Source organism: Sorex fumeus, unplaced genomic scaffold (genome assembly GCF_029834395.1).
Source record: "Sorex fumeus unplaced genomic scaffold, SorFum_2.1 ptg000098l, whole genome shotgun sequence".
NCBI classification, from domain to species: domain Eukaryota; kingdom Metazoa; phylum Chordata; class Mammalia; order Eulipotyphla; family Soricidae; genus Sorex; species Sorex fumeus.
Genome location: NW_026606155.1, coordinates 34,797,074 through 34,809,701, shown reverse-complemented (window position 1 = coordinate 34,809,701; position 12,628 = coordinate 34,797,074). Strand labels below are relative to the sequence as shown.

At 38.4% G+C, this 12,628-nt stretch overlaps 1 protein-coding gene across 1 annotated transcript in view; it reads left to right on the top strand.

Moving 5' to 3' along the window:
* The window catches only part of MNAT1 (MNAT1 component of CDK activating kinase), a 217,937-nt gene that overhangs the window by 147,440 nt on the left and 57,869 nt on the right, over nt 1-12,628 (top strand). The window lies entirely within an intron of this gene.

Below are 12,628 nucleotides of genomic sequence, written 5' to 3'. Positions count from 1 at the left end.
TTAAAATACAGCAAAATATAGGAATTGGTTGCTCTAGTAAATATTTTAGGAAGGTAATTTAGTTGAGGTAGTCTTGTTTATGTTTCACAGTAATTCAGTTCATACTGCCTTATAGACAAAATTCCCATTTGTATATTGCTTGAGGAAAATCCAGCTTTTTTTTCTTTTTGGGTACACTCAACTATGCCCAGGGGTTACTGCTGGTTCTACACTCAGGAATTACTCCTGGTGGTGCTTGGGGGACCATATGGGATGCTAGGAATCGAACCCAGGTCGGCCGTGTCCAAGGCAAATGCCCTACCTGCTGTGCTATTGCTCCAGCCCCAAATCCAGCTTATTATGGAAATAATATTCTTCTAAGTATATACAAAAAGGATGAGTATATATCTCAGTACAGATGAAATTTGTATTATTCTAAAGGTTCTATGGAAAAGTTGAATGTGAATATTTCCTAAAAATAAAATGAGTAATGTTTTCAGTGAACTCTAGGTAACTTTGATTTTAAAAGCATTAATAATATTAAAGTAACAAGCACTTTCTAATTGAATTAATTAAGTTGTGGTTTGGGGCCCATAGCATAGGTAAAGGTAAAGGTAAAGGCCCTCCCGTTGATCGTCGATTTGCTCGAGCGGGCCCAGTAACGTCTCCATTGGAGACTTTGTTGTTACTGTGTCTGGCATATCGAATACTCTCGGTAGCTTGCCGGGCTCTCCGAGAGGGGCGGAGGAATCGAACTCGGGTCGGCCATGTTGGCCGCTTGTAAGGCGAACGCCCTACCCGCTGTGCTATCGCTCCTAGCTCCCAGCATTATTCAGGGAACTACACAGTCCAGGGATTGACCCTGTGCCTCTTAGGCATGTGTCTATCCCATTGAACTATATTCCAACCTTTCTAATTTATTTTTTAATAAATCTAAATATAGTTAAATGCTATATTTAATAAATCTGAATATAGTTAAATGAATATGGCACTTTTTAAAATCTCAGGGCTAGCATGAAGGAGACGTTACTGGTGCCTACTCGAGGCAATCAACGAACAACAGGATGATCGTGATCGTGATTGTTAAATACTTAACAGAATAATCAATTCTGATAGTGTCTCCTTTATGCCATATTCGTTGTCTGACATCTTTTTTGTGTTAAGCTAAATGAATATTTTTTTCTGTAGTCCTGTGATAGAAAAGCATTTGGTGGGTTTTTGCATTGGGAATTGGACTCCGACTGTGGAGATGATGAAACACTTGCCTATTTCCTGAGGCCCTGAGTTCGATTCCTGGCACCATGTAGTTTGCAGAGCACTGCCAGGTATGTTCCTGGTTGCCCCAAGCATGTCTGCACCCCAGGCAAGGTTAAGCTGGCCTGAGTACCACTGGATGTGGTCCCTGTAAACAACAGCCACCACTCACAATCCTAAAAATTGCTTGGTTACTTTTCCCTGGAGAATTTTAGTTTCTTTTTTTTTTTTTATAAAGTGGGCAAAATAATATTTATATTCATGCATATCCACTATATAAGGCATATAGCATATAGTTTTAATGCAAGTTATGTAGAATATATATTTATCATATATATATATGATATATATATCATATATATATGACACAGATATAGTTTTAATGCAAGTTATGTAGAATATATATTTATCATATATATATATGATATATATATCATATATATATATGACACAGAAATATATATATTTCTGTGTCCTTTGCATGGGAACTCTCTTGCTGGGAATCAGATTCCATATCTTTATGGCTTAGTAAATGACAGTTTATGCAGTATTGCAAGTGAAAGGGTATCAGTAGATCCTAAATATTTTGGTTTATTTTAATCTAGTCTGCATTTAGAATTTAGATCTCATTGCATATTGTTTACTAGAAAGGTGGTAGTTTATGTGTTTGGGGAGAAAGATTGGAATGTTGTTTCATTTTAGGAAAGAGGAATAAAATCAGTTGCAGCTTGGCTTAGCTGTTCAGTACTCCCCCTACTATTCCCCTCCCATCCCTCACAAGCTGGCTCACCTGTTCCTTATTTTCTACTGTGACGATGACAAAATATCCATTCTGTAGTTAAATGATTTGAAATTGAACCAGGATTTGTTATCTAGTTTGTTATCTGGTTCTTTAAGTTTTTTGGAGGTGGTGTGGGGAAAAGACATTGAATATGGGATAGTGTGACTCATTATAAAACATTTGTTTATTTATGAAATGAACATTTCTAAATTTTTACTGTATTATGCGCTATATTAGGTGCATAGGATTTAGATCTAAATAAAATATGATCAGGCCCTGGATGTGACTTGCATACATGACATCTGAGTTTGATACCTGACACCAAAAAATTAAAAAGTAAATAGGATTTTTTAGAAGATTCCGTCTTAGGGCCAGAGCAATAGTACAGCAGGTAGGGCATTTGCCTTGCACGCGGTCAACTCAAGTTCAATCCCCGGCTTCCCATATGGTCCCCCAGGCACTGCCAGGAGTAACCCCAGAGCATTGCTGGGTGTGGAACCCCCCCCCCCCCCCCCCCAAAGAAGATTCAGTCTCAGAAAGAAACTCTTGCTGCCTTATAACTGAAAAGTGTTTCTGGTTCAGAATATTTCTAATGGTATAATAGTATTTTTGTTTTGATTATATAATAATTAACTTGTAGGAATTTGTAGGAAATTATAGAAAGCTATTTTTACATTCTGTCACATTCCAAAAAAGACATTCTGTATGTATGTAATTATTATTAACTAATGACTCATTTAAAATACTAAAATTAAAATTATTTTTTGCAAGCCATTTTTGTAATTACTGAAAGTAGTGTGCTAAAATTCGGTATATTTTAAAAGTTGCTATTTTCAAATACTATATTTCTTAAAATTAATGCAGATTTTCTTAAGGAGCTGGTTTTCTCTCACTAAATAGCCTCTTTGATGTTTTTCTTTTCTGATCTTTTTATAGAAACAGATGTGATTTGTTGGACGCTCTGTCCTCTTGGCAACAAATTGTAGTTCAGTAGCAAGACAAGCATCAGAGAAAGAACGTAAAAAATACTTTTCAACACTGCCTCATTTATCAGTGCTCAAGGAAAAATACCTAGAATAGCAAAGCAACACAAATAAAATCCTTCCTTGGACCCTAAGTTGTTTATTTTTCAAAAGCTATTGCTGTATCTCCCTGTTCACTTGATCATATTACAAATTCAATGAAAATAATAATTAAGTTTGCTCAGTGATTTTACTTCTTCAACTTTCTTTTTTCCATTATTTCTATTCTGGCTCCCATTTTCACTACGATGTGTCAAGCTATTCAAATTCCCTTCACCAGAAATGTTCTTTCTTCCATTCCATTTCAGTTCTGTAATATTCACTCAGTGAATCTGAAATGTCATTTCTTCCATTACCTCAATTAAGGGAACACTGAAATATCCATAATATTAACCAGAGTCATGTCATATGTACATTTAACTTAAATTTAACTAAAGTTGAAAACAGTAACGAATTAGGGGAGAAAAACAGTGAAGAATTCCCTTCTTCCCACAGCAGAAAACATTTTGAATCATCATTGTTGCCAAATGCATTCCTAGTTTTCTGCAAAACCAGCAGATGGGAAAAAAAAATTAGCTGAATTGTTTGTTTATTTTGGTTTAGGGGCCGTAGTCCGCTGGTACTAAGGGCTTACTTCTGGCTCTGGGCCCAGGTATCATTCCTGGCAGCGCACAGGATCCATATGGGGTCCTGGAGATAGAACCTGGGTCAGCAGTGTACAGAACAAGTACCTTTGCTGCTGTACTGTTTTGCTGTTCCCCTGAATTTTTGTTTGTTTGTTATGGGCCCACACCTGGAGTGCTCAGGGTTTACTCCTGGCTCTGTGCTCAGTGATCACTCCTGGCAGGCTTGGGGATCTTATGGGATGATGATCTCATGTTGGCTGCATGAAGGCAAACGTCTTACCTGCTGTTCTATCGCTCCTGTACACCAGTTGGTTTTATATAAAGATATTTCAATCTGTGCAGAGCAAAGTATAGTTTACTGTTTAGAGGATTTGTGTACTATTCAGCGGATTTTTAAGGATTTATTTTGATCAGTCCTTGCTTTACTCTGACTTTAGAACTTAATTTCTGGGCAAGATGTGACTTCATTGTATGCTCAGCATTAAGTTAGTTACATCACTAGAATCCTTGTAGATAGCATTTCATTGTATCAATCTAGGCTACTACTGGTAGGTAATTACCAAAAGTAAAGTTCACTAGTTTGGTCTCTACTAATTTTATTTTTGTATGCATTGGGGGTGAAATTTATACGAATGCAGTTATAAACTTGGTAAAAGAAGATGCATTAAATGCTATTTAAAAAGTCTTTCATATTCACATATGGTTTGGTACTCTGGAATCTTAAAAATTAGCTTCATGTATCCACAAATAGTCACGGTCCTCCCGTTGTTCATCGATTTGCTCAAGTGGGCCCAGTAACGTCTCCACCGTGAGACTTGTTGTTACTGTATTTGGCATATCGAATACATCACGGGTAGCTTGCCAGGCTTTGCCATGCGGGTGAGATACTCTCGGTAGCTTGCCGGGCTCTCCGAGAGGGGCGGAGGAATCGAACTCTGGTCGGCCATGTTGGCTGCTTGTAAGGCAAATGCCCTACAGCTGTGCTATCGCTCCAGCCCATCCACAAATATATTGTTGTTGTTTTTTTTCTATTTGAGCCGTATTAGTTTTTTTTATACCTATACAAAGGAACTTATAGAAATACCTATTTGTAAGAATTCAGGGTTGGTTGCAATTATATTTGAGATGTTTTAATGATTTTTTTTTCTTTTTGGGTCACACCCAGCGATGCTCAGGGGTTACTCCTGGCTCATGCACTCAGGAATCACTCCTGGCGGTGCTCGGGGGACCATATGGGATGCTGGGAATCAAACCTGTATCGGCCATCTTGGCTGCGTGTAAGGCAAAAGCCCTACCTGCTGTGCTATCGCTCCAGCCCCTGATACTAATTTTTAATGCATATTATTTCTTAGTTTTCCGTAACATTTAAGAAATTTAAATATGTTTATATTTAATTATGAAGTTCTTTCTAAGGTATTATTGGTATACAAGAATTCTAATTAGAGTTGATATATTATTAACATTTTTTCTGTGTCATAATTTGAACTGTAGCAGTATAGCACTGTCCTCCCATTGTTCACCAATTTGCTCGAGTGGGCCCAGTAACGTCTTCATTGTGAGACTGTCTTTGGCGTATTGAATATCTCACGTGTAGCTTTCCAGGCTTTGCCGTGTGGGCAGAAATGCTCTCGGTAGCTTGCCGGGCTCTCTGAGAGGGGCGGAGGAATCGAACCCGGGTCAGCCAGGTTGGCCACATTGACTGAGTGCAAGGCAAACGCCCTACCCCCTGTGCTATCACTCCAGCCCAATAATTTGAACACAAAATAGCATGTGTTGTAGAAAAAGTATTGAAAATAAATTTAGTTATCACTGTCACTGTCACTGTCCTTCCATTATTCATTGATTTGCTCAAGTGGGCCCAATAACGTCTCCATTGTGAGACTTGTTACTGTGTTTGGCATATCGAATATGTCACCGGTAGCTTGCCAGACTTTGCCATGCAGATGAAATAGTCTCGGGAGCTTGCCGGGCTTTCTGAGAGGGACAGAAGAATCGAACCCAGGTCGGCTGCATGCAAGGCAAATGCCCTACCCGCTGTGCTGTTGCTCCAGCCCATGGATGCATACCTTGTAGGAAATGCAGGAAGAGTACACCTATATGTACAGTGGGTAGGGTTTTTGCCTTGAAAGCATCCCATATGACTTGGGTTTGATCCCAGGCATCCTATAATGGTCCAACTCCACCAGGAATGACCCCTCAGTGCAGAACCAGGAGTTAACCCAGAGAACTTCTGGGTGTGGCCTGCAAAGCCTTAGAGTAATCTCACTGTTTATGAATACATTTTTATGAAGGTTCCAGACCAAATTGGTAGATTTGACTTTAGAGACTTGGTGTGGTCAAGGATATAACTCTATTAGGATATTACTCTGCTAGGGTTGTTTGATTTCTTTTGATGAACAAGAAGCTTAAGCTAGTAGATGTTTGCATAAATGGGAGAGAAATTTCTTTTATATATTAAATTGTATTTCAGTTATTTGAATATGACTGGCGATCACTAAGGAGCTAGAAAAATATGGTATTTCTGTTAGTGGGAATGCCATCTGGTTTTGATTCTATGAAAAACAGTATAGTACTTCATAAAAAACTAAGAAAAGAAACTTCTGTATAACTCAGTTATCTTTTTTTTGGCATTTATTCCAAGAACACAAAAATATTCATTTGAAAGATATGTGCATAGCTATGTTCATTGTAACACTTAGTACAATAGCTATGATAAGGAAGCAATCCAAATGTCCACTGACAGATGAATGACTGAAGGAGCAGTGGCATGTATATATGTATATGTATATATATACACAGTGGAATATTACACAGTAAGAAAAGATGAAGTCTTATACTTCACTGTAACTGATAAAACTAGAGGGTGTCATCTTAAATGAAATAAGTCAGAGGAAGAGCACAAATACCAGATAATCTTGCTCATCTGCGGTATATAGAGAAACAAAACAAGAGAATAGGTAGTAATGAATGATGACAAACCTTTGACCCTGGATTACAAAACAGATTACTTGGGGGCTGGGGAGAGATTACATATCAAGACCATAAACACTGACATACTATTATAAACATGTCACCTAAAATATAGTAATAATAAAAAATCGAATACTTTATGTTACCATCTTAAAAAAGAAATTAAATATGGTAGTATTCCTAGTTTATTCAGGATGAAGCTGCCATGATACACTAGAAAAGTCTGCTTTTGAGAAGGGAATTTTTTTGAACATTAGTGTCACTATTAAACACTACATTTTATTTTATTTTTAGTCTTTTAAAAAATTTATTGAATCACTATGAGATACACAGTTACAAAAGTTGTTCATCATTGAATTTTAGTCATACAATGTTCCAACACCCATCCCTTCACCACTGTACATTTCTTGCCACCAGTCTCCCCAGTTTCCCTTTAGCTGCTACCTCTCAGCCTACCTCTATAGCAGTGCTGTCTCTCTCTCTCTCTCTCTCTCTCTCTCTCTCTCTCTCTCTCTCTCTCTCCCCCCCACCCTTTCTCCCTCCCTCTCTTCAACCCCCCTTTTTTTTCTACTGTGATTTTTAATACTGTCACTGAAAGGGTATCATGCACAACATTTGACCTCTTTTCTGCACTCAGTTTAGTGATCCTTTCTCTGTCCTAACTACACTGCTACACTGCCTGACCAACCCCCCCACCCCCCCACCCACCCACTTATGGCAAGATTCCAACCATGGATCAGTTCTTCTGGCCCTTGTCTCTATTGTCTTGGGTATTATTCTCATACTATTTTTTATGTGTGTTTCCCACAAATGAATGCGATTTTCCTTTGTCTTGTCTGTCTTCTTCCTCTGATTAATTTCATTGGGCATGATACTCTCCATGTCCATCCATGAATAAGCAGAATCATGACTTCAGTTTTCCTAAAGACTGCATAGTATTCCATTATGTAGATGAACCATAGCTGCATAGTATTCCATTATGTAGATGAACCATAGTTTCTTTATCCACTCATCTGTTCTCTGGCACTTGGATTGTTTCTAGATTCTGGCAACTGTGAATAGTGCTGTAATGAACATAGGAGTGAAGATAGCATTTCTGCATTGTACAAGTTTTGGGGCCCCCAGGGTATATTTCCAGGAGTGGTATTGCTAGGTGGTGGTATTCCTGGGAAGCTCAGTTTCTAGTTTTTTGAGGAATGTCCATATTGTTTTCCAAAAAAGGCTAGAGACCAGTCAGCATTTCCATCAGCAGTACCTTTTTTTTTTAAAAAATATTTATTTATTGAATCACTGTGGGAAAATTTACAAAGCTTTCAGGTTTAAGTCTCGGTCACACAATGATCAAACACATTTCCCTTCACCAGTACCCCTCCCAGTGCCTGTGAGGCATATGAATTAATTCTACTTAACACTCTATCTACTTTGATTACATTCATTATTTCGACAAAAGATGCACCATTATTGTTTAGAGTTTACACCCAATAATCAGAACTGCTGAAAAGGCATTGTGAAATAATTTGTTTTCTGCAGTTAGTTATGAGAATAGCGGTCGCGCACAATTTTGAATTTCTGATATTTTACTTTTTAAGTCTGGAGGTATTTCTGCCAAGAGCCAGATAATTACGAGATTGGTTTCTGTGGCTCTGGAGCCATGGCCGTGCTGGAAAGCCGCTTGTGGGGGGCAACTCGTGATCTCGGTAGGATGTGAGGGATGAGCTGGGAATGCCCCCCTTCCCATGAGGTTTCAGTTGCCCCGTCACTGCCGGCTCATACCCGGCTTTCCAAAATGCTCCGAGGCAGCCGCCATCCTGCTGCCCAGGGGGAAAAAGGCGAAGGGAGTGATACCCCTTCCCTCCTGGGCAGGCATGGTACTGTGGATTAACGCATAGTCCATTCACTTTTCTGCCACAGGCTGCCAGGCTCTGCATTAAGTCCTTGTGCTTCTGGAGCTATGGCCGTGCCAGAGAGCCGCTCATGGGGGGGCAACTCGTGACCTCAGTAGGGCAGCAGTACCTTTCTGCATTGATGCCAACGCTGGATGCTATTGGTTTTTTTTTTTTTTTGAAGACATTTGTGCTCTTAAAGACAGATTTGTAGGATTAAGTCAGCACTAGAAGGCCAAAGATTCCAATTACATACATCTTCGATAGCACAGCGGTAGGGCGTTTGCCTTGCACGCAGCCAACATGGCCGACCCGAGTTCGATTCCTCCGCCCCTCTCGGAGAGCCCAGCAAGCTACCAAGAGTATCTTGCCGCACGGCAGAGCCTGGCAAGCTCCCCGTGACGTATTCGATATGCCAGACACAGTTACAACAGTCTCCAATGGAGACGTTACTGGGCCCGCTCGAGCAAATCGACGAACAACGGGAGGGCCTTTACCTTTACCTTTACCTTTACCTTATATATATATATGTATTTTTTTTAAGAGTTTTTTTGTTGTTTTAGGGTCAAACACAGCTGCATTGGAGGTGGTGAGGGGTTGCTTCTTGTGGTGCTGGGGATTAAATCCTGCTCTCCCACATGCCAAGCACATGTGCTCAGTCCTTTTGCTATCTCTCAGGCTTCTGAAAGGTCTCTAGTTTGCTCTTCATTCCACTTAGTAGGTAATAAAAATGAAGTTTAGAAAAATCATGTCACTTCAGTTCAGTTTAGGGACAGTACCACCATTACTTTTTAGTTTACTCTTGCCATGCAGCATCTTGATTTTTCATTTGTCTTATGAAGTTTACCATACATTTTGAAAGAAATTTGAGAAAACTATTTTTATGGTGTAAAATTAATTGTCCTTAACCATGAAATTATACACAACTGAAGTCATTATTCTGTAACTGTTGCAGCTATGACCGATTGATATCAATCTAGAGTACCAGAAGGCACCATATAAAAGAATTGTTCTGTTTGCTATGAAATTAATTAAAAGCAGCTGAATCACGAAAATGTTACTAAGAATGAATAGCTTGAAGGCCGGGTACATTCTTTAAAAAAGTCTATGTAACCCATTAAAGAATAATATATGAGTATACACAAAATTTATAAAAAATCCCTGTACAAATAAATATGTACATTTGAACAAATGGAAATACATGTCTGTTTGTATACACACTAATATAAACATATGAACATATGCTTGGCCAGATATATTTAAAATTATGAGAGCACTTACTAGTACAGAAACAGAAATTTATTTCTTAAAAGCTATCTTAGATATTTTTTCTGAAACTGATTGACCATTGTCGAGTTTAGTGACCTGTATTCCAGTGTCCTTTAGCATTATAGCACATTATTGAAAATGTGAGAGAACTGAGTTTATGAAACAACTGCTACAAATATTTCGCTCTCTTCCCTGTTTCTCTTTCTTCCTCCCTCCCTTTTCCTCTCCCTCCCTTGGAAGAGAAATAAGGACTCAATCTTCTTACATTATAGATGAGTAAAGCATTAATTATATTATTGAATGTGAAGTTTGGCTATATTTATTCTACCCTGATTATGGTACTAACCAGTTGCCTGAAATGTGGTGGATTTCTCACTATAAATTTAATCTTCATGTCCTTGTTTACTGTTTATAATGACAATAGCAGAAAGGGGCTTACTCTTTTGTTTTCTGTTCAAAGATAGTAAAAACTACTCTAATGAATATCAGTGTTTTCAAAACTTGGTAGTAGGATCTTATGTATAATGCATTTTCTCTCTAAAATCTTATTTTCATGACTTCATTTGCCATTTTGATGATAGCAAAATTCAACTGTCTTTACAGAAAATGTCAATTTAGGTATTTTATAATCAGCACTGTTAAATTGATTTGAACCACTGTCTGAAATGTTTTGAAAAGAATTGCATTGACTTGTAATTTTATTGTTATTATTTTTGGATTTTGGGGTCACGCCCAAGGATGCCAGGAATTACTCCTGGAGGTTCTTGTGGAACCACATGGGATGCCAGGGATTGAACCCAAGTCAGCCATGTGCAAGGCAAACACCCTACCCATTGTGATTATTGCTTTGGCCCCATTGATAGCGTTACTTATTTAAAATACTCATTTCTGTTTTCTTTATACTCATTTGCAGGCACTCCCCATTTACATTCCTATCCTCTAGCATTCATTACTACTTTCATTCTTTTATTCTGCATTTTTTTTGATATTTCATATAAGTAGAATCATGTAGTATGCAGTCATTTACCATTCTTTTAAATGTTAGCTTAACAATTTTGGGCTGGAGTGATAGCACAGCAGGTAGGGTGTTTGCCTTGCACGCAGCCTGACCTGGGTTCGATTCCCAGCATCCCATATGGTCCCCCGAGCACGGCTAGGAGTAGTTTCTGAGTAAAAAAGCCAGGAGTAACCCCTGTGCATCGCCGGGTGTGACCCAAAAAGCAAAAAAAATTTTTTTTTTGATAATCATATAGTATCATGTATCATATTCTTTTTTATGACATATTTAACCTAATTTAAATATAGTGAATGAATTCATTTTTATGTTGTATGAATGTACCTCGTATATCCGTCCAGTTGATGTACTTTCAGATTCCAAGCATTATCTGGCTACTATGAATAAGTTTACTTTGAACATTCTTGTGTATGTATAAGGATTGGGGATGTAGTTTATTGGAAGAAACACTTGTATGTATAAGGTCCTGGTCCAATCTTCAACATCACACAAAAAATTAAGTACTGTGGTCATGTGTTTTAATATCTCTTGGGTAGGTATGTGTGAGTGGAACTACTAATATAATTATATCTGTAACTTAAAGAAAAGTTGCAAACATAATTCTCAAGGTAATTATATCATTGAGCACTCTCATTAACAACAATTTAACTATTCTGTGTTTTAAAGAATTTTCTTTGTGAGAACTATAGAGGGGTTAGTGTATTTGTCTTGCATGTGGCTAATCCTATGTCAGTCCTGGCACTAGACTTTCTCTGAGCGCAGACTAGAGTGATCGCTGACTGCAAAGCCAGGAATAAGACCTGAGCACAACTGGCTGTAGCCCCAGGAATCCCTCACTCCCATTAAAAAAAAGTGTTTTTGTGATTAATCATTTTAGTGGGTACGAAGAAATATTTTTGATTAGCATTTAATTTTTATTTTTCTAAGGATTTTTTGATGTTGAACATCTTTTCATGTGTTTATTTAATTTTGGGGACACACCTGGAAATGCTCAAGGGCTGCTCTTGGTATAGTACTCTAGGATTATTCCCAGAGGCAGTTGGGGAGTGGGAGGCTGGGGATTAAACCTGTATCCCACTCATACAAAGCATGTGCACTCAACCTTGGGTTATTTCTCCTGCCCCAACATTTAACTTTTTTATGCTTATCTTATTATCTCATTCCTACTTTGGACAAACTTGCAGGCTATCGAATGTAGCCTGCCCACAGGGCAGAGTCTGGCAAACTCCCCGTGGCGCACCAAATATGCCAAATACCAGTAACAATGATGGGTCTCATTCTCCTAAAGAGCCGTGAATATAATCTCAGGGCTAGGATGAAAGAGATGTTACTGGGGCCTGCTCGAGGCAATCGACGATTAACAGGATGATGAAATGAAAAATGAAAAAATGAAATGCTTATTATCAACTATGATAGACTTGGTCACCTATTAATTCTGTCTGCTGGGTTACTAACATAAAATTAACCCATTGTATATAGATATCCGTTTTTGGAAGGGACCTTCCAAAGTGCTCAGGAACTGTTGGGCCTCTCCTGGACATTACTGGCCAACCTAATGAGGGGATTATTTAGTTTTAATTTTTATTCATCCAAAATTTATCTAGGATTAACGGATAAATGCTTTCTGAGAGGTTCTTATGTTGTTCACAGAGTGCTCATGCATTTTCAGTTATGATTTTTTGCACTCAGTTACTGTGGTGCCCTGCAGATTGTACAGTGTTGCAATACTGAGTGTTCCAGACAGCAGAGCTGCCAGCACTATGCTTGGAACATGTGGGAAGCACTAGGATCAAACTCAAAGCCTCATGCTTTACAAAGCAGGCACTCTT